A 27,364-nucleotide genomic window follows, 5' to 3' on the forward strand; every position below is an offset into this window, starting at 1 on the left:
CACTTTTGCTCTTACTGCTATCAGTCTTCAGTCAGATAAGTAGCCTTTTTATATAAATAGTTCCCTCTTGTCTCTGTGGAGCTGGGGAAAGCGGGGGTGCCTCGGGTTTGTGTGTACGCTGGATGAAGCAGACAGGGTGTGGGGCCGGCTCTGGACTACACCAGGAAGCCTGGAAAAGGCCCTCCAACAAAGCCTGCCATAGATGATGCCTCGGACCCCACGTTTTTAGTTACAAATAATGTACAAATAGTTACTGAGAATTAAAGTTACTTTCTTCAAGGCCATCAGAGTGGTTGGTAACTGTAACGTCCCTGAAAGACTCAGCGTCTTTAATCTCTTAAACCACGTTGAATTCCAGTAATGGGAGGCCAGGGAATGGGCAGAGGACTGGTTGTGAATCTAGAGAGCACCTTTTTATCACTTTTAGGAGTGGGCTAAGCAGACTGTCTTAGGGACTAAGGGGGTTGAGTGTTTATCTCGTTCAACTCCTTTGCAAGTCATTGTCTTTAAATCTTCCTTTTCTTTCTGAAACAGAGTCTCTGTTGTCCAGGCTGAAGTGCAGTGGGGCAATCATAACTCACCGCAGCCTTTACTTTTTGGGCTCAGGTGATCCTCTCAGTCCAGCCTCCTGTGTATCTGGGACCACAGGCACGCACCACCACGCCTGGCTAATATTTCTGTAGAACGAGGACTCACTGTGTTGCCCAGCCTGGTCTCAAACTCCTGGGCTCAAGCAGTCCTCCCACCCTGGGCTTGCAGTCCTTTTTCTTTTTATTGATGGATTGAGGCAGGTCTCACACTCTTGGGCTCAAGCAGTCCTCCCACCTTGGCCTCCCAAAGTGCTGGGATTACAGGCGAGAGCCACCGCGGTTGGCCCTTCAATCTTTATCAGGGTTTGAGAAGGGGGACTTCCATAAGATATGTCTTAGATAGGGGAGGTAAGAGTGTGCCAGGTCTCAGGCCCATGTAACTCAGAACTACCACTCCTGGTTACTGGACAGTCTCTACAGATGCTAGTTCCAGTAGGTAGACCTCTGAATTCTGAAGAAATTGCCCCAGTGAAACCTGAGACACAAAACAACCATTCCAATTGTCCATAGAAGCTTCAGAATTTGTAGGTTTAGGTAAAAAAAAAAAGAGAATGGGGAGGCTAAGCACATTCTAACATTTTTTAGTTTGGTTTGTTAAGAAGTGTTGGTGTTAATCTGAGTCACCCTTGTTGATGTGTATGTCACATTTTACATAGTTCTAGTCATCACATCGTGGAATGTCAGCCTGGGCGGGTGTGCGAGGGCCTGGTCCGATTCCCCCATGTCCCTAGGGCCTGGCACCATGGCAGCACATAGTAGGCATTTGAGTATTTGTTGGATGCATAAATTCTTGTAATAAATACAGGAAAAAGGTCTTAGGGAACTTGAAAACCAAATTTTAATATTGATCTTGTAAACAAAGTATTGTTCATGTTTTAGTAACATGAAGGTCAGGATTCCACTGAGCAGGAATATAGTGTAACCTCGTGTTTCCTGGCAACTAGCCCTTTGCTGTTAGACTTGCCACAGGAAGGGAAAGAGCTTACCTAGCGTTGTTCATCACTGTCTTACTAAGGTGGAGGAAAACGAGGGGCAGGGAGCTGAGAAAATAGAATAACTGCAGGAGTTTCCCTTGTCCATAGGGCACACTGTTTGAGGGGAATTGTTTTGCTGGGGGCTACCCAGTGAGTGAGTTTGGAGTTGCAAGCCTTGTTTCCTTATATAGAACCATGGATACAATCGGGGAGTTTCCTGAGTAGATGATTAAAGCAGTTCTGTATTCATTCTTCTCTGTAAGTGCCAACACCTGGCCATGATTTCTCTGCGGTCAGCTGGACACTGACATCCATTTTCTCACACTCTATTTACAAGGGAAGGGAACCCTGGTTGGTGAATTCATTCTCGTGGTCTTTCTGCCCGGGTCAGCAGCAAGACAGTCCCTTGCCATGGAGGCATCGTGTCCCCACTGTTAGAGGCGGGGAGCCGCCCTCAGGGTACAGCAGGAGTGACTGGAATGATTCTGTCTCTCAGCCTGTCTTGCGGAACATCTGTAATCTAAGCGTCATCACAAAAATTCTTAAGCCGAGAATAAGCAGAACATTAACCAGAGAATAATTGATTGGCATCTTTCACCTAGACAACATTTTTGTAAAATGGGAGTGATTCCTGTGGAGTTTTGTCCGTGTTGATGAAAACACGGATGCAGGCTGGGTGTGGTGGCTCATGCCTGTAACCCTGGCACTTTGGGAGTCCAAGGCAGGAGGTTTCTTGAAGCCAGCAGTTCAAGACCAGCCTGAGCAACATAGTGAGATCCCATCGCTACTAAAAATTTAAAAAAAAAAAAAAAAAATTAGCTGGACATGGCGGTGCATGCCTGTAATCCCAGCTACATGGGAGGCCGAGGCAAGAGGATGGCTTGAGTCCAGGAGCTTGAGGCTGCAGAGAGCTATGATTGCACCACTGCATTCCAGCCTGGGTGACAGAGTGAGATCCTGTCTCTAAAGTAAAAAGTTTTAAAAGACACGGTTGGAGTTTCCTCTTTGAAAGATTACAGAGCAGAGGCCGGGGTGGTCAGTGAGCCAGGAGCTGGTGACTGGCCGGTGGGGCAGGTCTGGACAACAAGCAGCTGCCACACTGTGTGTTGCTTCCATGCTCTGTGTTTTACAGCGCCAGGGACTTTCTTTTTCAACTTTTTAACTTTTTAAATTTTATTTTTGATTTTTTTGTAGCAATAGGGTTTTGCACATCTCCTGGGCTAGTTTCAAGCGATCCTCTCACCTCAGCCTCCCAAAGTGCTGGGATTACAGGCATGAGCCACCATGCCTGGCCTCAGCTTAAAAAAAAAAAAAAAAGAAAAGCTTTATTGAGCTATAACTCACGTATCATACCATGTACTCATTTAAAGCCTACAATTCAATGGGCTTCAGTCTATTTACAGAGCTGTGCAACCATCACCACAGTCAATTTTACAATATTTTCATCCCCCCAGAAAGAAACCCTGTAGCCACTGCACATTTTCCTCTGGTCTCCTGCCCCAGCCCCAGGTGGCCAGCAGCCCACTGTCGATGCGGTGGATTTCTCTCCACGCCATTGATTTGCCTTTTCGGAACATTTTATGTAAATGGAATCATATGGTTTGTTGTCTTCTGTGATAGAATTCTTAGCATCGTTTCTTCAAAGTTCATCCGTGCTGTAGCGTGGCATCGTCATCCCTCTAAGCGGCCGAATAGCATTCCCTTTCGCTCCGCCCCGTTTTGTTTTTCCGTGCCGCGGTCAGTGGCATCTCGGTTCTTTCCGTCTTTTGTGTGTTATGAATGATGTTGCTGTAAACATCCATGTGCGGGTTTTTTGTGAACATGTTTTCTCTTGGGTATATCCCTAGGAGTGGAATTGCTGGGTCAAATGGTTACTCTGTGTTTAACATGTTGATGAGCTACCCAAGTGTTTTCTGAATTGGCCACACCATTTCTGTTCCCAGCAGTACGTCTTTGGGGTCTAACAGCGCTCATGTCGATCTGTCCTTTGGATTCCAGCCATCCTGTTTTGGGTTTGCCTTTCCTTGATGGTGAATGAGGCATAGCATCTTTTCGTGTGCTTATGGGGCATTTGCATATCTTTGGAGATTTGGCTATACAGATCCTTTGCCCATTTTTGTCTTTTAGGCAGACTAGGGAATTTCTTAGGGGGACTGCTTTTGGTTATTGTGTTTCTCACTTACAAACTCACCTCTCAGTAATGAGTCACATACACTTCTGTTTTGGTTTTCTGTTGCCGCTGTAACAAGTTACCACAGGCTTAGGGACTTAAAACATTTGTTAGCTCCTGGTTGCTTGGGTCAGAGGTCTGGGCACAGCATGGCTCAGTTGGTTGCCCTGAGTGACATGAGACTGACAGGAAGGTTCCAGCCGGACTGTGTTCCTTTTTGAGGCTCTGGGAATGCATCAGCATCCAAGGTCATTCAGGTTGTGGCAGGAGTTCAGGTCCTTGCGGCTGTAGGACTGAGGTCCGGTTTCCTTTCTGACCTCCCTCCAGTCTTTCTTGCAGCCCCTGCATCTCAGAACCGGCAGCGAGCAGCTCACAACGAACCTGCCAGCCTTTTCCACCTTCCGCGTCTGCTTGTAAGGACTGGTGACTCCGTCAGGCTCGCAGAGTAATCCAGAATAATCGCCCTGTTTTAAGCTCAGCTGGTTGGTAGCCTTAATTACCTCTGCCAAGGCCTTTCACCTAGATTTCCGATTGATGAATACCCCAGGCCATCTTTAGAATTCTGCCCATGTCACAGGCTCGTGGCCTGCCTTACAGCCTTCCAGTCACAGGGGACCACGAAAGGGTTGTGAGGCTGGTCAGAGAGAACAAGTGGAGACAGCCAGCAAAACCTATGGGAGAGGCCAGTTCCCTTGTTTGTTTGTCCTTTGCTTTTTTTTTTTTTTTTTTTCCCCGAGATAGAGTCTTAATTAACTCTGTCACCCACGCTAGAGTGTAGTGGCGCCATCTCGGCTGACTGCAACCTCCACCTCCTGGGTTCAGGCAATTCTCACACCTCAGCCACTTGAGGAGCTGGGACTACAGGGGTATGCCACCATGTCCAAATATTTTTTGTGTGTTTATAAGAGTCGGGGTTTCACCACGTTGCCCAGGCTGGTCTCGAACTCCTGACCTCAGGCAATTCACGTGCCTTGGCCTCCCAAAGTGCTGGGATTACAGGCATGAGCCACCGCACAACCTCTTGTTCTTTATTATAAGTTGTGTTTTCTTTATTACAAGTTGTAGTTTGTCTAGCCTCTAATCAGTGGTTCTCAGTTGGGGAGACCGTGCTCCCCAGGGGGACATTTGGCAGGGTCTGCAGATGTGTTTGGTTGTGACTCTGATGGGCGCTGCTGGCATCTGATGGGTGGAGGTGCTGCTGACCGTCCTGCAGTGCGTGAGGCGCTCCAAAACAGAGTTCCCCAGCCCCAGAGGTCAGTACTGATGTGGCAAAGAAACTTCGTTCTATGTCAAATGGTCAGTTTTTTAATGGCAGAATTACATTATTATGTAAATAATTGATGTTCTTCATGATAACTCCCCCCAGAACCTACAAAACCCTGACATGCCTGTTAGATAGCTGTGTAGAGAGTCATTCGTGTTCAGTGAATTATTTTTAATATGTTATAGTGAACTCAAGTCCCTTCTGAAACAGTAAGAGCAATCTTACAGTGTTCTAGTACTTTTTCTTCTTTTTTTGTTTAGTTTCCTAACTATGAAAGCAGGTGTTCTAGTACATTTAGAACTAATAATTCATGTGTAGTGTACTTATGGAGACTTAAAAATAAAACTAAAAGAAGGGAGGGAGGTAAAGGAGAAAAAAGGAGGGAAGGAAGGAGGAGATGATAATTTACAAAGAATTCCTTATTCACAATTAATAGGTGACAACGTTTGTCATAATTTACTTTAGATAGTTCTTCTATATTCCATTCTCCTCCCCAGTCCTAATACTGGAACCAAAGTACTCGGACTGGGATCCTGACTTCACCCTCCTCTGGCTCAGTGACCTTGGATCAGCTGCTTTCATTCATTTGTTCCACAAACATCTGAGCGCCAGGTGCTGTTTTCAGCATTGGGAATAACAGCAGTGGCCAAAACAGACAGAGTCCTTGTTGGCTGCGTAATGGGCAGGTTAGGGACCAATAATGAGTAAGTGAAGAAATATATAATGTCTCCGCAGAGACAGTCGAGAGGCTGGTGTGGGCAGAGCAGGGTGAGTGAGGGCGAGAAAGCAGGTGGACATGGGGTGGCGGAGGTGGGGGAGGATATATAGTCTTGTAGGCTGTGTAAGGATTCTCATTTAAAGTAGAGTATGGGCCTTGTGTGGTGGCTCATGCCTGTAATCCCAGCACTTTGGGAGGCTGAAGCGGGCAGATCACCTGAAGTCAGGAGTTCCAGACCAGCCTGGCCAATGTGGTGAAACCCCGTCTCCACTAAAAATACAAAAAATTAGCTGGGCGTGTTGGCACGTGCCTGTAATTTCAGCTACCAGGAGGCTGAGGCAGAAGAATCACTTGAGCCCGGGAGGTGGAGGTTTCAGTGAACTGAGGTCACGCCATTGCTCTGTAGCCTGGGCAGTAGAGCAAGAATCCATCTCAAACATAAATAAATAAATAAAGTGGAGTATGATGAGAAACCATTGAAAGGTTTAAGTAGAGAAGTGAACTGACCCAACTGTGTCTTTAAAAGGGCCACTGTGTGCTAAGTGGGGAGTGTAGACCTCCGGGGGTAGGAGGTGGAGATGGGCGAGAATAAGAGCAGGGGCATCAGCTAAGAGCGGCAGAGACCTAGACTGACTCGGTGGGGGCAGAGGAGGCGGCAGGAAGTCACTGGAGTGTATTGTACATTCTTAATCATTTCTCTAGCCTGAATTTTCTCATCTGTGAAATGGGATGGTAATCATGGCTATCTCCTGGCCGCTCTAAGAATCGTATGAGTTAATGTGTGCTAAACTTGTGCCTGGATAGAGTAGGTGCGCAGTGAATGTTAGCTTCAATATCATTCTTACTGTCACTGCTACTACTGTCCTTCCCACCGAGGAAACCCTGGCGTGAGGTGGATATTTACTTGATGCGTGTTCTGTACATGTTTTGAGTCCATAATCAATATCTGTTTTACTTGTTTTTAAGAATTTATAGAAATGGCATTATTTTGAATATATCATTTAAAAAATGGATTTGCTAGGCTGGGAGCGGTGGCTCACACCTGTAATCCCAGCACTTTGGGAGGCTGAGATGGGTGGATCACCTGAGATCAGGAGTTCAAGAGCAGCCTGGCCAGCATGGTGAAACCCGTCTCTACTAAAAAATACAAAAATTAGCTGGGCCTAGTGGCAGGCACCTGAAATCCCAGCTACCCGGGAGGCTGAGGCAGGAGAATTGCTTGAACTAGGGAGGTGGAGGTTGCAGTGAGCCGAGACCGTACCACTGCACTCCAGCCTGGGCGACAAGATCACGACTATCTCTCAAAAAAAAAAAAAAAAAATGGAGCTGTCCATGTGGGTGCATGAAGATCTAGTTTTCTTCTTTTCATCATCACATCACTTACCGTAATTGCTGATCTGTTCCCTGAGAATGCATATTCAGGTAGTTTACCATTTTCCCTGCGACCAGCAGTGCTGCACTGTGTGTCCGTGTCCACACCTTTGTGCGCAGCGGCCAGGGTCCCTCCGGGATGTGTACTTAGACGCAGAGTTGCTGGGTCAGTTCCACGCAGGCCCAGCTTTGCCAGGGGCTGTCAACCGTTGCTTCCATGGAAAGTCTCAGCAAGGCTGTTAAATGAACTCAAAAACTATCTGCCTTATTTTCAGATGAATGAAAAATTCACTGTTTGTGTAGATGAAGAAGAGCAGAGGAGTGACGGGAAATGCCTCTGGGATTGGACATCATCAGGTGTGCTGAGACACAGACGGGACTGTCACGACGAAGGAGCTTGTGCTCACAGATTTGTAGAAACAGGAGGCACAGCACACGGGGAGCACCAGGCTTGGGGGAGCACCAGGCTCGGTCAGGAGGCAGAGAGGGGGACCTGAGGGCAAGAGCCTGGACTGTGGTTTCTGAAAAGAAATGGGCAAGGCGGCGTCCGCGGTGTAGGATTGGCTGGTTTGAATAATTTCCCCAGGCTCTGTGCTATCGGGGTGGTCCCTGGTTGTTTAGTGCTTGGCCCTGGGGTGGTTGGCAGAGGCATATGGCTGCCTGCAGCGTGGAGCCCGGCCCCCAATACAGCCCTGCGCTCCAACCTGCGTTGAGTCATCTCTCCCACACGCGCCAGCCTCCCTCATGTTTTCTTTAGTGTTTGAAAAATGCGAAGCTCAGGCCCTTCGCGCATGAGATTCCTTCCTCCAGGAAAGCTGCTCCTGCCCCTGCTGCCCAGCCGGCCCCTCCTTAAGGTCAGTGTAAAGGCCTCCTCCTAAGCCGCCTTCCCCAACAGCCCTCACTTAAGCAGCCCCCTCGACTGTTTGTCCGCTGACTGGCTTTCTCCTTGAGAGCATAGTCACAGTGCTGGCTGCAGGCACCTCGCCGATGTCCCTGTCCACTTGCTTTATGTATTGCTGCTTCTCCAGTGAGCGTGGAAGCCTCACGCGGGCATGGCCGTGCCTGTCTGGTTCTCTGTTGTGACCTTGGAGCCTGCCACAGTGACGGGCGCTTGGTGGCTTTGACAGGGGACTGGATTGGGTGGAAGGGGCGAGATTAGACCTGGATACAGTGATGTCCTTGTCAGCCACACTGAGTGCAAAGCGCCTACTGTATTGTAGGCACTAGAAGTGAAACAGAGAACGTGTCCCAGGCCGTGCCTAGCAAGGATGCTTGGTAGTCGTTTGAGTGCTGTGGAGGGGAGCAGTGCATACCCGGTGCTGTCGGGAGCACAGGAAGGGTGCTTGGGAGAAGTGCGGGGCAGGTCAGGGAACCGTTTCTAGGATGTGTGTTGGACAAGCTGATAAACTTCTGTGAAAGGCTGTTATATACAAGGAGTTCACATCTGGAGGGTGACTGGCCCAGCCTTTTAGAGCTCTTCTCAGGTCTGAGATTCTATGCCATGAAAAAACAAATCAAGCAGGAAAAAGAAAAAAGGAATTTTTGGGTGGGGGTTGCGGCTTTAAATAGTATGGTTCAGTAAGGCCGCACTGAGAAGGCCTTCCGAGTAAAGACTTGATGGATGCAAAAGAAATGTCCTCAGAGTCTTGGTTTGTGTCTGATTTTATTTGTGAGCTTGGAGAAGCTTGAGAAGGGCTTTATTCCAACGTCGTTAATTGTCTTTAATTCAGGTTATAGGAATTGTTAAATGTTGACTTGCAGGGTTCAGGAAGCATACCAGATGAAAACTGAAAGCGCTGCCGTTTTGAGCACATACTCATTGCACACCCTGGGTCCAGGGCGAGTCTTAGTTCAGTTCCTCGGCCACCGATCTCCCTGATCTCAGTCAAGATTCTCCAAAGAAGCACAGCCAACAGGATCCATAGATGTATAAAAGGAGATTTACAATGGGGAATTTCACTCAAGCGATTCTGGAGGCTGAGAAGTCCCACGATCCGTGAGGCAAGCCAGAGACCAGGGAAGCCCGAGGCGGGACTCAAACTCAGCTCAGGTCCGGAGGCCTGAGAACCAGGGCAGCCGACAGTGGGCATCCAGTCCCCGGGCAAGAGAGGATGAGGTGTCCCAGCTCCAGCGGTGAGGCAGGAAATGAGGGGTGAATTCCTCCTCCCTCTGCCGTCTGTTCTATTCAGGGCCTTGAGGGATTGGAAGGTGCCTAGCCACTTGGGGAGAGCAGTCCCTCTTCCTGAACCCACTGTCCTAATCCTAACGTCATCTTGAGCAGCCTCACAGATATGCCCAGGAGCAGTGTTGCATCAGGCACCCTGTGGCCCAGTTAAGTGAAATTAACATCACAATCTCTTGTCCACACCTTCTGGACAAGGGGTCTTTGCAGATGGGCAGACTTAGGCATGGCCCACATTCCCAGGTCTCCCAGCGAACGAACGCGCTGTTTCCTGCTCCTCCAGCTGCACTCTGACCGCTCACATGGGGCAATTGCCTCCATTTCCATCTTCATTTCCTTCACAGATTGGTCTGCTCACCATCCAGCATGTTTGTTTCTTTCCCACCTGAGAGCTCTGACTGTCACTTTGTCCCCATCCTCTCCCTCTGGAGGTATAGCAGATACTGTGGCTTCCTGCAAGGAGCACTGTGCTGGCATCACTCAGTGATGTCCCCTATGCAAGCTCCACTGACTGGGAGCTTCTGTTCCCTCTGGGGAAGGATAGGTAGGAGGAGACTCTCCCCTGGATGCCCTTAATACCCAGTGAAATTGGTACTATGGTTATAGATTCATCTATTTTTAAAAATAATTTAAATGAAAATGGGACTCTGGAGAAAGCCGGTTTCCTCAAAGCTCATAAATATTTGCAGTTTGAAACTTTGTTTCATCTTAGAACTTGAAAATATAAACTGTAACCTTTTGTTATAGAAGGAGAAGCAAGTACCTTTTAAAGGTTACTGGATACTTTGGGAGACCAGGCAGGAGGATCGCTTGAGGCCAGGAGTTCAAGACCAGCCTGGGCAGCATAGCAAGATCCTGTGTTGACAAATAAAATTATCTGGGTATGGTGGTGAATGCCAGTAGCTCCCAGCTGCGCAGGAGACTGAGCCTGGGAGTTTGAGGCTGCAGTGAGCCATGATCGCACCACAGCACTCCAGTCTGGGCGACAGAGCGAGACTCTGTCTCTAAACATAAAATTTTTAAAAAAAGTTTAGAAAGTAAAGGTCGCTGGATTCTTTTGATTTTATGTATGTATTTATCCCTAAACCCAACAAAAAAAGGGCCAAATAACTGTGCTTTGTTTACCAACTTATTAGAGGTAGGGTTTCCTAGGCATCTAGACGGATGCTGAGTTTGATAAATGTCTATGCCTTCGTGTGGCCCTGGTGAAGCACCATTGTAGAAAGTGGCTTTGACTGACAGGAGCACAAAGCCCCTGATATTTTATTTTTATTTTACTTTATTTTATTTTTGTTTATTTTTGTTTATTTATTTTTGAGATGGAGTTTCACTCTTGTTGCCCAGGCTGGAATGCAGTGGCACTATCTTGGCTCACTGCAACCTCTGCCTCCTGGGTTTAAGTGTTTCTCCCACCTCAGCCTCCTGAGTAGCTGGGATTACAGGCGCACGGTACCATATCCAGCTAATTTTGTGTTTTTAGTAGAGACGGGGTTTCATCATATTGGTCAGGCTGGTCTCGAACTCCTGACCTCAGGTGGTCCGCCCGCCTCAGCCTCCCAAGGTGCCAGGATTACGGTTTTGAGCCACCGCACCCAGCCTACAAAGCCCCTGATTTTAGCAAAGCACCAAGACCTAGGGACTCTGCCCGTGTCTTAGCAGCTTTAGAAGAAAAAGCAAGCCAAGAAAAACATTGAGTTATTTACCATAATTCTGAAGAAAAGCAAATGTGAGTCCTTAAGGGAGGAATTCTGACTTTCTTGAAACAGATTAGTTTTTTTTCATGGAATTAGTAACACAGGGACTTACCGGTTTTAAGGTTTTTGGAGAGGAGTCGCCTGAAATGCGGGTTCTCTTGAGTACTTACAGCCCCTCCCCACTGCCCCTGGGAAAGTTGTGGTGCTGTCTCTCTAGGGGGACAAATAAGTGCTGCTCTGTGCATGAAACAAACAGATTTCCTTTCGTTTTATAAGATGGATGGGACATGGGCCTTTTCTCTTGGTTCTTAAGGAAGGGGCTTTTTGAGAAGTAGACACTGGTGTCCTGCGTGGCCTGCCGGACTGTCTTTTCAGCTGTCAGCAGAACCCCTCTGAAGGGAGCACCAGTTTCAGCAGTGTCTGTGCCACAGGGAAGACGTGGCGACAGCAGAGGCCAGCACAGCTGCGGGTCAAACTGGGCAGCGGCCCTCGGGCAGCATTGGCGGCTCGGGTTTAACCAGAGTCTCTCAGTGGAAGCACTTCTGGTTCTGCAATCCTTCTTTACTTCTTTACAACCTTATCAAATCTGTGCTGTGTGCTTTCAGGTAAATGGATTTCACTTTGAGGTATCTTCTCAAATGGTTTTTTAAGAAGTCTATGTAGTTGGCGAAAATTTGACAAAGGTGACTTCACTGGTCATGACAAAGTTATCTGAGTAAGAAGCAGCAGCACACTTATTCTCCTATACCTCGGGAACCTGTGAGCACTCTGGTTGTCCTGGGCTTTCTCTGCCAAGGCTGAGAAACTAGAGTTCTGGCAGCTTTGTTGCTCCTTTGTCTTCCATGTGAGCCGCGGTGACATCAGCCAGGTCACCCCGCTTGCAGCATAGTCGCTGTGCTCCGGGCACCGGTGGAGCGGGGAGCTCTGGTTGTGCACAGAGGGCCAGGTGAAGATGTCGTGCGGAGAAGTCAGCCCCACCCAGGTTAGGCTGAGCCGTTCTCCCTGAACCTGCAGTTGTTCCCCTGGAGCCCACCTGTGCCCAGCCCAGGGGCTCTGGGCCAGGGTTTCTTGTAGTCTGTATTGTCTTTCCAATTCTGAGCTCCTTTTTGCTGTTGGGAGATGAAATCCCCTCACTCGACTCAGGAGGCATCTGTTTCTTCTGATTCTTGGGACTTGCCATCTCCAAAGGCTGAGCCGCAGGCCTGGGTGTCCCTGTTGAATGAGAACACTCCAGGGTCTCCTTCCACATCTTTTCTCATTATCTTTTTTCTTTTTTTCTTTTTTTTTTTTAAGACAGAGTTTCACTCTTGTCACCCAGGCTGGAATGCAATGGCATAATCATGGCTCACAGCAACCTCCGCCTCCTGGGTTCAAGTGATTCTCTTGCCTCAGTCTCCCAAGTAGCTGGGATTACAGGCAACCCGCCACCATGCCCATATCCACCTAATTTTTGTGTTTTTAGCAGAGATAGGGCTTCACCATGTTGGCCAGGCTGGTCTCGACCTCAGGTGATATGCCTGCCTCAGCCTCCCAAAGTGCTGGGATTACAGACGTGAGCCACTGCGCCTGGCCTTTTCTCATTATCTTGCCAGTGACCATGGGGTCCGTCATTTGGAATCCAACTTAAAAAAAAATATTATTAACAAAACCCCAGGAGTAAGTTCTTTCTAAAGGCTGTGGCGTGGTTTTTGTTAGCAGTGTTATTAATACTGTTGTTACTTTACTCATTTGCGGTGCTGTGGTCTGAATGTGTCCATCCCAAAATTCCTACGCTGAAATCCTAACCCCCAAAGTGCTCGTGTTGGGGGGCGGGGCCTTTGGGGAGTGATGAGGTCACAGGGGCAGGGCCCTCATGAATGTGATTAGTGTCCTTGTGAAAGGCACCTTAGTGAGCTTGTATACGCCTTCCACCATCTGAGGACACAGTGAGAAATCACCATCTAGGCGCCAGAAAGTGGGCCCTCACCAGACACCAGATCTGCCAGAGTCTCCGTCTTAGATCCCCAGCTTCCAGAACTGTGAGAAAGAAATCTCTGCTGTTCAAGCCGCCCGCCTATGAGGTTTTGTTATAGCAGCCCAGGCTAACACACGCAGCAAACCCTGCAACATTCAACTGCGTACTTCATAAGCGATCCTCTCCCCTCCTGGGGTTGACCCCTTTCTCATGTCAAACCATTTCCCTCAAAGAAGGTGATTGTAATGATAGTAACTGTTGACTGGGAGAAGGTATGATTCTAGAAGACTGTTCCGAATTCAGAATGCTTTTAAAGGAGTATCTGTATTGTATTAACCATAGAAATTTTTACTATGAATTTATTACTAAGTAATATTTACATAGAATTTATTGCAACAATACTTACATAATTTTACTATGAATTTATTACTAAGTAATATTTACATAAATGTTTACATATTTACAGATGTGTGAAAATTGCTGCTTCTATTAAACTCTGTCCGTCACTTGCAGTTTTAATTTACCCACCACAGTAAATTAAGCTGCTGTCTTTTTGGTTGATCTTTTCCTGTCAATAGGCTTTTTCATTTTTATTTTACTGCTCCTTGAGGAGCAGGGCTACCCCAAAGGTGGTGTACCCAGAGTAGCCGGCCTTTTAATTTTGTCTTTGACATACAAAAATGAGATAGTTTTAAGTGGAATTTTCAGACCCATTGTACAACTAACTTTTTTTTTCAAATAAAATATAGGCCAATATTTATGTCTTAACATCAATAATGAGTTATCATAGGGTGGAATTTCGAATGAAAAATACATTGAAACGCTAATGATGTTCGGTTTGTGTATTTTTGATCAACTTTGGTACAAGGCAGGTCGAATTAATATCTAATATAAAACGCCTGCTACTTCAGTGTTCCTCACCGCAGGTATGAGGTAGGACTGCTGCCCTTACTTTGCGGATGAGGAGCCTGGGGTCCCTTCGTTCATCCTGCCAACAGGTAGAGCCTCTGCTCTGTGCCAGCCCTGGGGACACGGGTGTGAACAGAGCAGCGCCCTGTCCTCGTAGGGTGTGTGCTCGGCGGGAAGAGACTCGTACAGGAAATGCTGAGTGGACTCTGAAGGCAGATAGCCAGCCGGAAGTGGTCAAGGAAGTAAAGCAACATGGAGTGTGGGAAGGATGGGCCTGGGGTGCAGTTTTGGATAAGATGGCCAAGGGCAGGCCACCCTGAGAAGCTCCCCTGCCCCAGTCCTTACTGAGCGTTGAGGAAATGAGCCGTGCGGCTATCCGGGGTAAAGGGTTTCAGTTGTCAGGAACCGGAATGTGCAAAGGCCCGAAGCAGAAGTGCGGATGTGCCTCTGTGAGGACCTGGGTTTTTGCTGTGAATGAGATGGGAGCCTTGTAGGGTTTTGAACAAAGCGGGTGACAAGAGCTAACCTAGGCTTAGCAGGCTGACCGGCCACTGGTTTTGACAGTAAACTGAAGGGGACAAGTATGAACACAAAGCAACCAATTAGAAGACTTGCCATAATCCAAATGAGAGATGGTGGTGGCTGGACCCAAGTGAGAGCCATGGGAGCAGCAGGAAGTAGGGAAATTCTAGCTGTCTCTGGAAGGTAGGACCACAGCATTGGCTGACGGGCTGGGCCAGAGCTCGGGATGGTGCATCTCCCCTAGCTGCAGGCCACTGCTGTTCTCTGACCTGTGGGGAGTGAGATCCTCCTGTGCAGGCCGGGTCCCTCTCCATCCCATCCAAATTCAGGCCCGCCAGGTGATCCACGGTAACCCACAGCACCTGGGCATTCTCCTCCTATAGCCAGTGGCCAGCCCACAGGGACAGACAGGCTCCAAGGCCACAGTCAGCTCGGCCCCCACCCTTGCTGATCTGCAGAGGGTACAGAAGCAACTTTTCCAGGCAGCATGGTCGCAGGGCCCGTGTAGGCCAGCCAGCTCTGGCTTAACCCAAGTGCAGGCCATAAGTTCTGAAAGCACTGCTCTAGGTAGGTGTCGGGTAGCACTACTCGTGATGGTCACTGTTTACAGGAGGAAGTTGGATATGTGTGAGAGGCAAACATGTTCACAGATTCCCGAAATAGATAATGAAAATTGCAGAGACCAACTCTGTAATTGCAAATGAAGCATCAATTAAGGTTTTCCTTTTAGCTATCTAAACGGTTACCCATCCAGTCCATAGAAGAGAAGATGGATGCCTGCAGAGCAGGACTTCTTTAAGCAGTAGCCTGAGTCCCAAGTGGAGGAAGTGCCCAAAATGATCATAGAGCTTTTGGTACTTTCACCTAATAATTCATCGTCGCTCCTCCACGGGGCACAGAGCTGTTTCTGCACGAACGAGTGTTTCATGAGCTCAGTGGCTGCTCTTCCGGTTGTGTGTGTGCCTGAGACTGGCCCCTTAATTTGAAACGCTGCAGTGTCTTGTTTAGTGAGGCTGCCTGATGCTGATATTTAATTTATTGCCATGTCCAAGTGCATTTTTGGTGCTGTTTATGTTGCCATTGAGTTTATTTTCTGCAGTAGTAATTTACTACTTAAATTAACTTCTTCCAGCTTTTTTCCAGTTGGTCTTATCGCAAGTTTGAACTTTCCTCCAGATAGTTTTAGAGGCAAGGGATGAAAACAGTGAGCAAGCTGCTGTGTTATCCTGGCTAGTTTTTTTTTTTTTCTCTCTCTCTCTCTTACACCTTATTTTATTGCTCATTAATTCAAAGAGATTTCCGTTTACGGAGACAGTAATTAATAGTAAATCTCATCAAATTCAAGGCTCTCTTGATTTTGAAACTTCTAGAACTCAGACTAAATGTTTTAAATTGTTCTTTATACCTTCATGAAAAGTTTTATTGGAAGTGTTGACTGAGCCTAGTTTTCTTATTGGAAACAAGAGACTAGAAATTCAAACATGCTTGTGAAATTTAAGCATTTTTATTACTAATTGGTACTTTATTTTGTCTATTGTATTATAATGGGACTTAGAGGAAAATAAATATATAAAAATCAGTATAAAATCTTATTTGAAGTATAGAAGCTAAATGTCTATTCCATTTTTTCTAATTTTGGGTTGTCAGTATACATACACTAAATTTTCCTCATTTTCAGTTGCTCGTTATCCTGATTTCTCTTTGAGCTGTGGTTTGAGGATATGACTGCTTAGATATTATTGGAGGACAATTTTTGTGAAGCAACTAAATCAACTGAAAAACAACTTGGGGGAAAATAAAGGAAAATTTCCAAGTTATTAAACACACATGTGTAAATTGGCACAACCTTTCTGGAAAACAGTTTAGTAACTTTATCAAAAGTCTCAAAAATATGTGTATACTTTTTTGACCCAGCAGTTTTGTAATTCACCATTTAGGAATTTGTCACAAAAAAATAGCCGTATATGTGAAGATAGGGATGTGTCAAGGAGTTCCTTGCATTGTTGTTTATTCTTTCCATACACTGGAAAGAATTCCGATGTCCAGCCATAGAGGTTTCCTTAATCTTAGCACATCCCACCTGTTGGACTACTCTGCAGCCATTACAGATCTTGAAGTCTTGAATGACATAGGAAAGTGTTTATGATACTTTGCTGGAAAATTTTTACAGTGTTATAAAATGTTCTTTAAAGAATAAGACAGATAACATTCCTAGATGTTAATAAGTTATTTCTAGGTAGTGATATTTTTAAGGATTTAATTTTCTTCTTTATGTATTTCTATATTTCCACCATTTTTTGCACTAAAAATACACTTTTATAATCAGAAAGAGACAAATTCTTTTTTCTTTGAGACAGAGTCTTGCTCTATCCCCCAGGCTGGAGTGCTGCAGTGGTGCAATCTCAGCTCACTGCAACCTCTGCCTCCTGAGTAGCTGGGATTACAGGCACCTGCCACTGTGCCCACACCCACCTAATTTTTGTGTTTTTAGTAGATAGGGTTTCACCATGTTGGCCAGGCTGGTCTCAAACTCCTGACCTCAGGTAATCTGCCCACCTTGGCTTCCCAAAGTGCTGAGATTACAGGCGTGAGCCACCACACCTGACCAAGACAAATTCTTTTAGAAATGTTATCCTACAGCAGTGGTGTCTGATAGCAGATATAATGTGAGCCACAAATGTAAGGCACATGTGTACTTCATATTTTCTAGTAGCCACATTAAGGAGAAAGAACGAAAGAAAAATGATTTTAATAGTATATTTTATTGAATCCAATATATCCAAAATATTACAATTACACATGTAATCAGTATAAACAATTAAAAGAAGTTTACATGTTCTTTTTGTACTAAGTCTTTGCAATCCAGTATGTATTTATAATACCTCTCAGTTCAGCCGGCCGCACGTCCACTGCTCAGTGGCCCTCGTGGCTGGGACAGAGCCACCGTTAGATGGTCTCTTGCTGGGCTGCTGAGATAGTGTAGATGAGCGAGTGTTTTCAGTGTCTGGAGAGATTAGACTCAAGTAGTGTCTGAATTCACAAAATGTCTCCTAACATAGCCAGGCTTAACAGCATATCCCATACTTCCAGATTTTAATTACTATTTTTAAAAACTGTTCCAGAGAACATCAGAAGTATTGGGTCCTCAGAGGTCAACTCGGCTCTGGCTCTAGTCTCCATGCCTGCTGTAAGCTGCGTGAGAGCAGGCAGCAGCCCAGACATCTGCCTCCTGCCCGTTTCTCTGCTCCCTTATCTCTCCAGACACTCCCATAGCAGTATAGAACAGCGCTGAAAAATCTCTAGCATGAGCCCACGCGGTCAAGGCTGCAGAGAGCTTTGATTGCACCACTGCACTCCAGCCTGGAGGACACAGTGTGACCCTGTCTCTACAAAAAAAAAAAAGAAAGAAAATCTCTAGTTTAAACTCAGTCGGTCAGACTTGATAGCTGTGTGATTTTGAGCTTCCATTTTCTCGTTTGTAAAATGGGCATAATACTATCCCTTGCAGAGTTAGTTATAAAGACTAAATGAGCTAATGGACAGTGAGTACTTAACACAGTGTCGTTCACATGGCAGGCACTAGTCCCATGCACGATGCAGATTGTTATGACCTCTGTGAAGCAGCCTTTTGGTTGATAGACTGGCATGAATTTTATGCATGTCTGCATCTGCTCATTTATTTGGCACCTTGGTCAGGATTTAAAGGCTCTGTGGAAAGGCTCTGGGCCTTTATTTACCACAATTCACTGAGGCCCCAGTTGGATCAGGTTGGATCAGGAGGAGGGTTCTAAAGAACACTGCATGGGGGTGCCACCACCACCACGCACTGCACACATCATGTTTGATAATCAAAAGCAGCCTTTCTAAATTGAACATTAGCTTTGTATCCTCTTCAATGTCTTTTTTAATTAATTTATTTATTTTAATAGAGACAGGGTCTCCCTAAGTTGTCCAGGCTGTTCTCCAACTCCTGGGCTCAAGGGATCCTCCTGCCTCGGCCTCCCAAAGTGCTAGGATTATAGGTGTGAGCCATCTCGCCCAGCCCTCTTCAATGTCCTTAGTGGTAGAAAACGTTGAGTGGTAGCTTTGTGATTCCCAGACCTCACCATGCAATTCAAGATGACCCCAATGAATGGGCCAAGAATATGTTTAATCAAAACCAACCCAGTGACACTGCCCCCCAAAGGACAAAGATTTCACCATTTTCTCACACCTCCTCACACAGTTTCTTTGCACTCATCAGTTTTTCACAAAACCCAACTTGTTACTGTTTGGACTTTTGCCACTCAGCCCAGTCCTATTGGCTTTGAAGTGGTGGGACCAAGGAACGCCAGCCTTGTAGCAGGCTCATCTACAAGAGTCGGGCCCAGTGGCACTCAGACCGTAGTCCAGAGGAACGCAGTGTCTCTACGTGCATGTGTATTTATGTGTTTATGCATACACACACCCGTCTATATGTAGCTGTCTCTCCGTGTATATGGACATCAATTTTACCTAAAACAAATTCTGTGACACACTTACCTTTATTATTTGCAGTCTATTTAGTTACCAGTATTATTTTCTTTTCCTTTTTAAAATGCCTAGTAAATTATTCCACAATGCAGATCCTGACTTGAATTTCGAAAACACTGAATTGGCACACGAAGCTGTTACCTGTTGATAGTGTGTGCAGGCTTTTTCCCCTTAGAATGATATTTGGTGTGTGTGCGCTCAAGTTTTGCTGGTATTTTCTGTACTTCACAGGGTGATTTTGTTTCCCCTTCTACTGGTGTTTGTCATGTAGTGAAATTTTTAGTGAAGGGAGATTCCGAGGCTTATCCTGACGTCTGGAAGAACAGGAGACGAAGAAGTTGGTCTGCCCGTGGCCATGGCTGGCGGCGGGGGCCGGGGAGATGATTCCAGAAGTTTCCAGCCTGCTGGCTTTTGAGTTTTGAAATGGAGCCTGGATTTTCACTTTCCAGTTCAGGAGATCTGGGGAAATCTGGATTGGTTTGGAGTTGTTTTTTTTTTTTTTGGGGGGGGGGGGGGGTTGTTTTTTTTTTTTTTTTTGGACTTTCAGGAAAACCTTTTCAAGGCAGCTGAAAACAGCTAATGATAGTTTGCTCCTCCTGTGCCCTTCCTAAACCCAGAGTTTTCTCTGCAGTTCCATCTCCTCTTGAAAAGCTTAGCTTGGATTTCCCACTGTCCAGCTGAACTAAATTTGTGGAAAACCTACCTAAGTGTCACCCCTTCCAAACCATCCCCTCCTGTGGACCTGACTTGGGAGAACTGGTGGGTATTGTGCTTACACAGCAGGGCCCTCACTGCCTCCCTGCTCTGTAGGTTTGCTGAATTCCTGGTGTTGGATCTCTCCATCTTTTGTTGAGAGCACTTGGGGTGAGAGCACTTGGGGGCTCTTGATCCCTCTCCTGCTTTCGCTGCGCTTTCCCTGCCGCCCATCCCACCCACCACGGAACCTGCAGGCAGCCTTGGACCTTGCCATTCTCCTTTTCCAATGCCTTCGACTGTCCCGTTTCTTACACAGATTTCTTAGCTCTCCGCAGCCTGTCTGTGAGCGCGGCCTCACCAGCGGTGGCGGTTCGGGCTGTCCTCCAACGGTCCTGTCCTTCCGGTTCTGGTGCTGGCCTCTGTACTCTGCATCTGAGGCTCTCGCTTATCTGCTCGGGCTCTGTCGTGCTGCTGTGCTTGTTTTGAAAGTTCTCCCAGAGCAGGAGCCAAGTTTACTGCCTTTTGGGTTTTTCTCCATTCATTACCCACCACTTTTCTTTGCGTGAGTTGAGCCTTCGGTATAGTCACTGGCAGAGCCGAGAGGGGGCTTTCTTAGAGAAATGATACACCTGATCCAGTACAACAGTGCATTTGTTCCAGAAGGCAAACCTGCGGAGTTAGGGGGGCCAGGGCTGCACGTGAAACGGCAGAGGCTCTGATGGCTGGTTTGACGGTTTACTGCCTCCCTTCATCAGTTTCTCGCTGAGCTTTACATTAAAAGGTATCCTGCACTTCAGTTTTCGAGAGGAACTAAGAGGCGCTGTCTTTGCTCGCTGGATTCATCAATGTAAAGAAATGCATCCTGTTTACACTTCTGGCAGCGTTTCTTTTATTTGGATGGTGGCCAAAAGCAAACAACTCAGCAGAGTGGGTTTTTAAAAAGCAGAGCTTTCCAAGTCCACATGCTGTTGTCCGAGTGAACATCCAAAATCTTCAATTTGTCTTAATGGAACGGTTTCATCTTATAGAAAAAGGCTCATATTATCTTACAGCATTTTATGTCTATCGTAGCTTTGGTATTTATTGTGGGAAGATTTTACTAAGGAATGACTAATCTTAAAAGATTTGGTTTGATGAGGGGCTAAACTAACATAATCTATTTTGAAATGAGATAACAGGATTTGCAATTTTTGGTCTTCATCCAGCGGAATTGAACCCCACCCCACCCCCTAAAAAAATCTCCATCCCCAGCAGAGAGGGAATCTATTCTTTGACTAGAAGTTTAAGTTGCTGGATTTATAAGTTGTCTTAAAAATATGCTCTCTGAACAGTTTGAAGTGTAACATTGTATTGAGATGAAGTCATCAACCGTTTGAGACTTTAACTGTTTATATTTGGGTAACCAAATAAGATATATGGTTATTCAAACAATTAATACTTCAGTAACACCATTACTGAAAAAAGGATTTTTCTCTTAGCCATTAAAGAGACTTGAGTGAGTTGTCTTTCTTGCTTTTTTTAAGTGTATGTGAGTTTTAGGATTTTCTTGGCTTTTGTGTTTTAGAAAATTGGTCTTTTATGGGGAAAGGATAGGAGTAAGAGGTTTATTATTATAATATGCCTCCTATACTAGTAGTTTACTTTTAAGACTTTAGTAACTCTATATAATGATGGTGAAATGTGTAACTATCCATTCTGCAAAAGTACGGTAAATATATTATTGCTACAGGCTTTAAACTCCAGAAAGAGCTTACATCTCTCTCTAAAAAGGAAAAAAAAAGGGACTCAGAATTTAGCCAGATATCCCCAGGTAGAAAGCTTTCCTGGAACTCAGATTTGGATTTTCAGGACAAAGTTGTCAGAGAGCAGTTTTTGACTAGAATAAACGTAAAGGGGCAAAAGAGAGACATCTTTTTTTTTAATGCCTTTTTTCCTTCAAAGGAAGGGGAAAAGGTATAGAAAATGGACTGTAGTTAACTGTTGTAATTCAAAGCTCATCCGTCGTTTAGCCACCTTTCTTGGGTTTTGAAAAAGAGAAAGGAGTCTTTTCTCGTGCGTGGTTGGTGCAGTTCATTTGGACCGGCTCCAGCCTGCTTGGGCGGATTGTGCGGTGGGAATAGACTGCTGTTGTATGGGCCGGTTTTGCCTGTGTGTGTTTTTAAGCCAAGCCTATGTTCACCCCGATAGTTGGGGAAGGCCTGGTTTATGCAGTGCTGCAGTTTTCATAAGTGACCTTTGGCCTTCCAAGTCCGGCTTTGCCCCCTGACTTCGTCTTTGACATATAAAAATGCGACTTCCTAGGGGTTATCAATTGAACTTCTGAGTGAGCTTGTACTCCTTGTGAAGTTAAACTTTTCATTTGTAAAAATAGCACCTGAATAGATACCTGGTGGGTCAGACCCAATTTCTGTATTTAAGTTGGCTGAGCAGGGCCTTGCCGGATAGCGGGAGGGTTGGTAACTCGATTGGGAGGGCAGTGGAGGCTGAAACCCCATCCAAGCTGCCGTTGCCAGGCTCGGCTGCATCTGCCTGGACGATGGAGAGCGTTTTTATGATTTGTACAAAGGCACTGAGACCCTTTGCCCGAGACCTCGCCAGAGAAATCTGTGTGCTACCTTCTCTGTGCCAAGATAGTTTTTGTTGTGCATAGTGGGGGAAAGAGGAATTGCCTTTGTTTCCTTGTGTACTTGAGCCTTTTTGGTTTTGTCCTTTTGGGAAGGCAGGAGTTTGGTGTGGTGTAGTCAAAGGAAGTGGGGAGATGAGGACCCAGAGGAGGAATCACAGTGGGGGAGCTGGGAGGAAGGGAAGTGGAGAGTTTATTCAAGTCACATTTGGATTCCAGTCCACCGCCGCCGCTCGTTCAGATGAACCCACACTTCTGAAAGCTCAGTTTGAGACCCTTCTCCAGTTAGGATTTGAGCAAGCCTCACCGTGTCCTACTATCTCTTTTCCTTTGGCCTCTGCTAACATTCCTTCCCCACATCACATAGTTGGAACTTACGTTGCCGTGGTTGCTAGTTAACTTTTTAAAACTTTTTATTTTGAAGTAAATATAGGTTCGCAGGAGGTTGCAAAGACAGTACAGAGAGGCATGCAGTTTTTCCCAATGGTTATGACACACGTGATTTCAGTATGCTGTTGAAGTCGGGAAATGGGCTTTGGGACAGTGTGTGTGGTTCTGTACCCTTTCCTCACCTGTGTAGGTTTCTGTAACCACCACCACAGTCCAGACCACAAAGATCCCCTCGTGCTTCTCCTTTCTAGTCACTTCTCCCCCCATCTTTCCCTTTACTAACCCCTGGCAACCGTGAATCTCTTGTCCATCTCTGTAATTTTGTCACTTCAAGAATGTTATGTAAACAGAACCACATAGTGCGTGATCTTTTGAGATTGACTTTTCGTTTAACACAATGTCCTAGAGCTCCATCCAAGTCGTCGCATTCCCGTAGTGAATTCCTGTTGATTGCTGGGTAATAGTCCATGGTATGGTGCGCCACAGCTTGTTTCCAGTGTGGGGCTATGATGAACAAAGCTGCTGTGAACATTACAGGGTTTTGTGTGGACTCAGCTTTCCTATTTCTGAGATAAATACCCAAGTACAGCTGCTAGGCTGTATGGGAGTTGCATTTTTAGTAGTTACAAATCCACCCTACTGTTTTCTAGTTTGTACCATTTGACATTCCCCCAGCAGTGCAGGAGAGGTCCAGCGTCTCTGCATCCTCACCTCCACTTGGTGGTGTCGCTGGTTTTTTGGTTTGTTTTTTAGCTGTTCTAACAGGTGTATAGCGGTGTCTCACTGAGGTCTCCATCTGCTTTTTCCTGACGTCTGGTGATGTTGAACATCTTCTCACTTGTGTATTTGCTGTCTGCATATGTTCTCCAGTGAAATATCTCATCATGTCTTTTGCTCATTTTCTTTAAAAAAAAAATTTTTTTCCTCTTCGTTTCATTCTGTGACCTGCTGAATTTTGCCCATTTTCTAACAGGATTGTTTGCTTTTTAAACTGTTGAGTATGTGTGTATGTATCTCAGCGTCTTGCTCTGTCACCCAGGCTAGAGTGCAGTGGCACTATCATAGCTCACTGTAACCTCAAACTCTTGGGCTCAAGCGATCTTCATGCCTCAGCCTCCTGAGTAGCTGGAACTATCGACGTGCGCCACCATGCCTGCCTAATTTGTTTGATATTCTTTTAGAGACGAGGTCTATGTTGCCCAGGCTGGTCTCGAACTTCTGGCCCCAAGTGATCCTCTCCCCTCAGCCTCACAAAGTGTTGGGATTACAGGCGTGAGCCACCGTGCCCGGCCTAACTGTTGAGTTTTGAATGTCCTTGTATATTCTAAATGAGTCCTTTGTCAGATATGTTGGATGTGTGATTGGCAAACATTTTCCCCCAGTTCACAGCTTCTTTTCAGCGTCTTAAGAGGGTCTTTGGCAAAGCAAAATATTTTAGTTTTCATAAAGTTCAATTTATTGATAATTTTTCTCATATGAATCATGTATTTGGAGTCACATCTAAGAACTCTGACCACACCCTACATCCTGAAGATATTCTCCTATGTGATACATAGTTTTACATTTTGATTTGATTTTGTATAAGCTGTGAGGTTTAGGTCAAGGTTCTTTCCCCTCCCTCCGATTTTCTTTGCCTATGGAAGTCCAATTCCTCCAACAGCATTTGTTGAAAAGACCAGGCTTCCTCTTGTTAATTGCTTTTGCACCTTTATAAAAATCAGCTAGCGGTATCAGGGACTATCCCTGGGTTCTCTGTTATGTTCCATTGATCTGTGTGTCTGTCACCTCACCAATACCACACAGTCTTGATTATCATAGCCATATAATAAGTCTTAAAATCAGAGAGACTGTTCCCACTTCTCTTTTTCAGAGTTGCTCTAGCTAATTTAGTGCTTTTTCATACAAATTTTCAAATAATCGTATTTATATCTACAAAATATCCTGCTGGGATTTTATGGAAATTGTGCTAAACCTGTTTATCAATTTAAGGGTATTGATACTGTGTTGAATCTTTCAGTTCGTGACTGTGGTATATCTCTCTGTTAGATTTTAAAAATTTCTTTCATCAACATTTTGCGGTTTTCAGCACGTAAGTCCTACACATATTTTGTTAGATTTATACCTATTTCATTATTTCAGTGATTGGTAGTAGTGCATTTTTCATTTCACTTCCCACGTGTCCATTGCTAGTATATAGAAAAACAGTTGAATTTTGTGTGTTGTTATATCCTGCCACTGTTCCGGATTCGTTTGTTTAGGAGTTTTTTTGGTAAATTAATTTGGGATTTTCTATATAGATCATCTTTTTATCTGCAAATAGGTTTAGTTGTGTGTTTTCTTTTTTTTTTTTCTGTCTAATCTGTTCTCTCTTTTTTTTCCACGCTGCTTTTCCTGAGCTGTATGATCTTTTATTTCATTTTCCTACCATATTGCACTGGCTAGAACTTCCAGTACCGTGTTGAATAGCAGTCGCAGAAGTAGGCATCTTTGTCTTTTCCTAGTGTTGGAGGGAAAGCATTCAATCTTTCACCATTATGAGGCTGAAGAATTTCTCTATTCCTAGTTTGCTGAGGTTTTTTAAAATCGTGATGGGTGGTTTTTTTTAATCCATATATTTGTCTTTCTAGCCAGATTCTGAGTTTCTGGGGGGGTCAGATACTGTTTCTTAAAGTTTGTTTCCCCCACAAACGAACACATTGAACAAATGTTTGTGGATCGGTAGGACTAGGCATGGTCTCCAACGGCAGACAGACAAGGTCCTGCGGGGGGAAGTTTGGGGAACATCTCCAAGCAGACCATCCTGGTGAGCTGGGTCTGGAGGAGAAACCAGACTGTCATGGTGAGCTGGGTCTGGAGGAGAAACCAGACCGTCCTGGTGAGCTGAGTCTGGAGGAGAGGTGTAACTACTCTTTGGTCATCATTACATCTGACTCAGTGGTTCAAGGCAGAAGCGGAAGTTACAGGCACCAAATTGATGCCGCAGGAGAGAGATGAAGGAGGCAGAATGGATTCATCTACTCTGCCCTGGATGTCAGAAATGAAGCTTTTCAGGATAAGTGCCAACTAAAAATCATTGACTTGTACACTTTAAATTGATGAGTTCTGTGGTACATGGATGATAGCGCAGTAAAACTGTTACTTAAAAAGGGAAAAAAAAAAAAAGGCCGGCTGCAGTGACTCACACCTGTCATTCCTAGCGCTTTGGAAGGCTAAGGCCAGAGGATCACTTGAGCCCAGGAGTTTGAGACCAGCCTGGGCAATATAGTGAGACCCTGACTCTACAAAAATTTTAAAATTAGCCGGGCATAATGAGGCATGCCTGTGGTCCCAGCTCTTCGGGAGGCTGCGGGCGAGGATCGCTTGAGCCCAGGAGGTCGCGATTGCAGTGAGCCATGTTCGTGCCACTGCACTCCAGCCTGGGTGACAGAGCAAGACCCTGTCTCCAAAAAAAGAACATAGGTTAAGTGCGTAGTGAATAGCTGACCATGGTATTCTCTGTCCTGGAGGATGGGATGCTGCTCTCAGCTGGCCTGAGTCCCCCAGATTGCTCTGAGATGAGAAGGCTTTTCCAGATGGACAGATGTGCATTTGATTGCCTTCTCAGGGCCCTTGACCACTCTGTACATCCTATAGTGTGGACCATACCAGAGAGTATGCAGTGTGCCCCTCAGAAGAACACAGGAAGTTCTCATAGACACTGCCTTGCTGATTTCGAAGCATTAGTCTAAGAATGGTGAAATAGACCTTCTGACTGCTCAGGGGGTGCTGTTTTTGCTGAGACAGAATATTTTCCAAAGGCTGACTACATTCCCTAATACTATTTTAGTTTAGGTTATTTCTTCATCCCCTTGACCCTGTTGGTGAGGTAAGAAGGGGCAGAAAAATATTAACTTTATTTTTAACAATGAGGAAATAAGCAGAAGAGTAAAAAGTAGTTTCTCATCACAGTGGTGATGTTAAATCTAGAACATGATCCCCTGGCTCCCGTTTTGGTGGGCGGGCTACTTGGCTTGTCATATTTTAGTCTTTTCCTGTCTCGTGACTGCTGACTGCCTGGATTTGTATGTTTTCCCACCCATTTTAAGCTGGAAGAAGCAGTTGTGTCTTCTGGAATAGAGGAGCTGCCAGATTTCAGTGACGATGACAGTAGTAGCGCTGGTATTACTCGTAGCAGTACAGTCATCCCTCGTTTCCACAGCCAGCCACCAACAGAAAATAGTCACGGACAGTAGTACCTCGTTTGAGAGAGAGAAGGAGAGACCACATTTACTTAACTTTCGTGACAGTATATTGTTATAATTGTTGTATTTTATTATTAGCTATTATTATTAATCTCTTACTGTGCCTAATTCATAAATTAAACTTTAAAAACAATACAGGTAGGGCTTGGTACTGTTCAGTGTTTCAGACATCCACTGAGGGTCTTGGAACCTATGCCACGGTAAGGGATGGGGGCTACTATAGTTGTTAAAACGTTTTTTTGGCAGAGAGGCTGAGGCAGGCGAATCAGCTGAGGTCAGGAGTTTGAGGCCAGCCTGGACAACATGGTGGAACCCTGTCTCTACTAAAAATACAAAAATTAGCCATGCATGGTGGCGGGTGCCTGTAATCTCAGCTAAAAATAAAAAATTAGTCAGGCGTGGTGGCAGATACCTGTAATCCCAGCTACCTGGGAGGCTGAGGCGGGAGAATTGCTTGAACCCAGGAGGCGGAGGTTGTAGTGAGGCGAAATCACTCCATTGCACTCCAGCCTGGGTGAAAAGAGTGAAACTCCATCTAAAAAAAAAAAAAAAAA

General features: G+C 45.6%; 1 protein-coding gene across 1 annotated transcript in view; it reads left to right on the forward strand.

Moving 5' to 3' along the window:
* The first annotated feature begins 11,385 nt into the window (after window positions 1-11,385).
* Window positions 11,386-27,364, forward strand: part of GNA12 (guanine nucleotide binding protein (G protein) alpha 12) — an 82,221-nt gene continuing 66,242 nt past the window's right edge. The window contains exon 1 of the mRNA XM_011976921.1: window positions 11,386-11,568. The gene's annotated coding sequence lies outside the window, so the exon portion shown is untranslated. The remainder of the gene's footprint in view (window positions 11,569-27,364) is intronic.

This window comes from Mandrillus leucophaeus, unplaced genomic scaffold (genome assembly GCF_000951045.1).
Source record: "Mandrillus leucophaeus isolate KB7577 unplaced genomic scaffold, Mleu.le_1.0 Scaffold171, whole genome shotgun sequence".
Lineage (NCBI taxonomy): Eukaryota > Metazoa > Chordata > Mammalia > Primates > Cercopithecidae > Mandrillus > Mandrillus leucophaeus.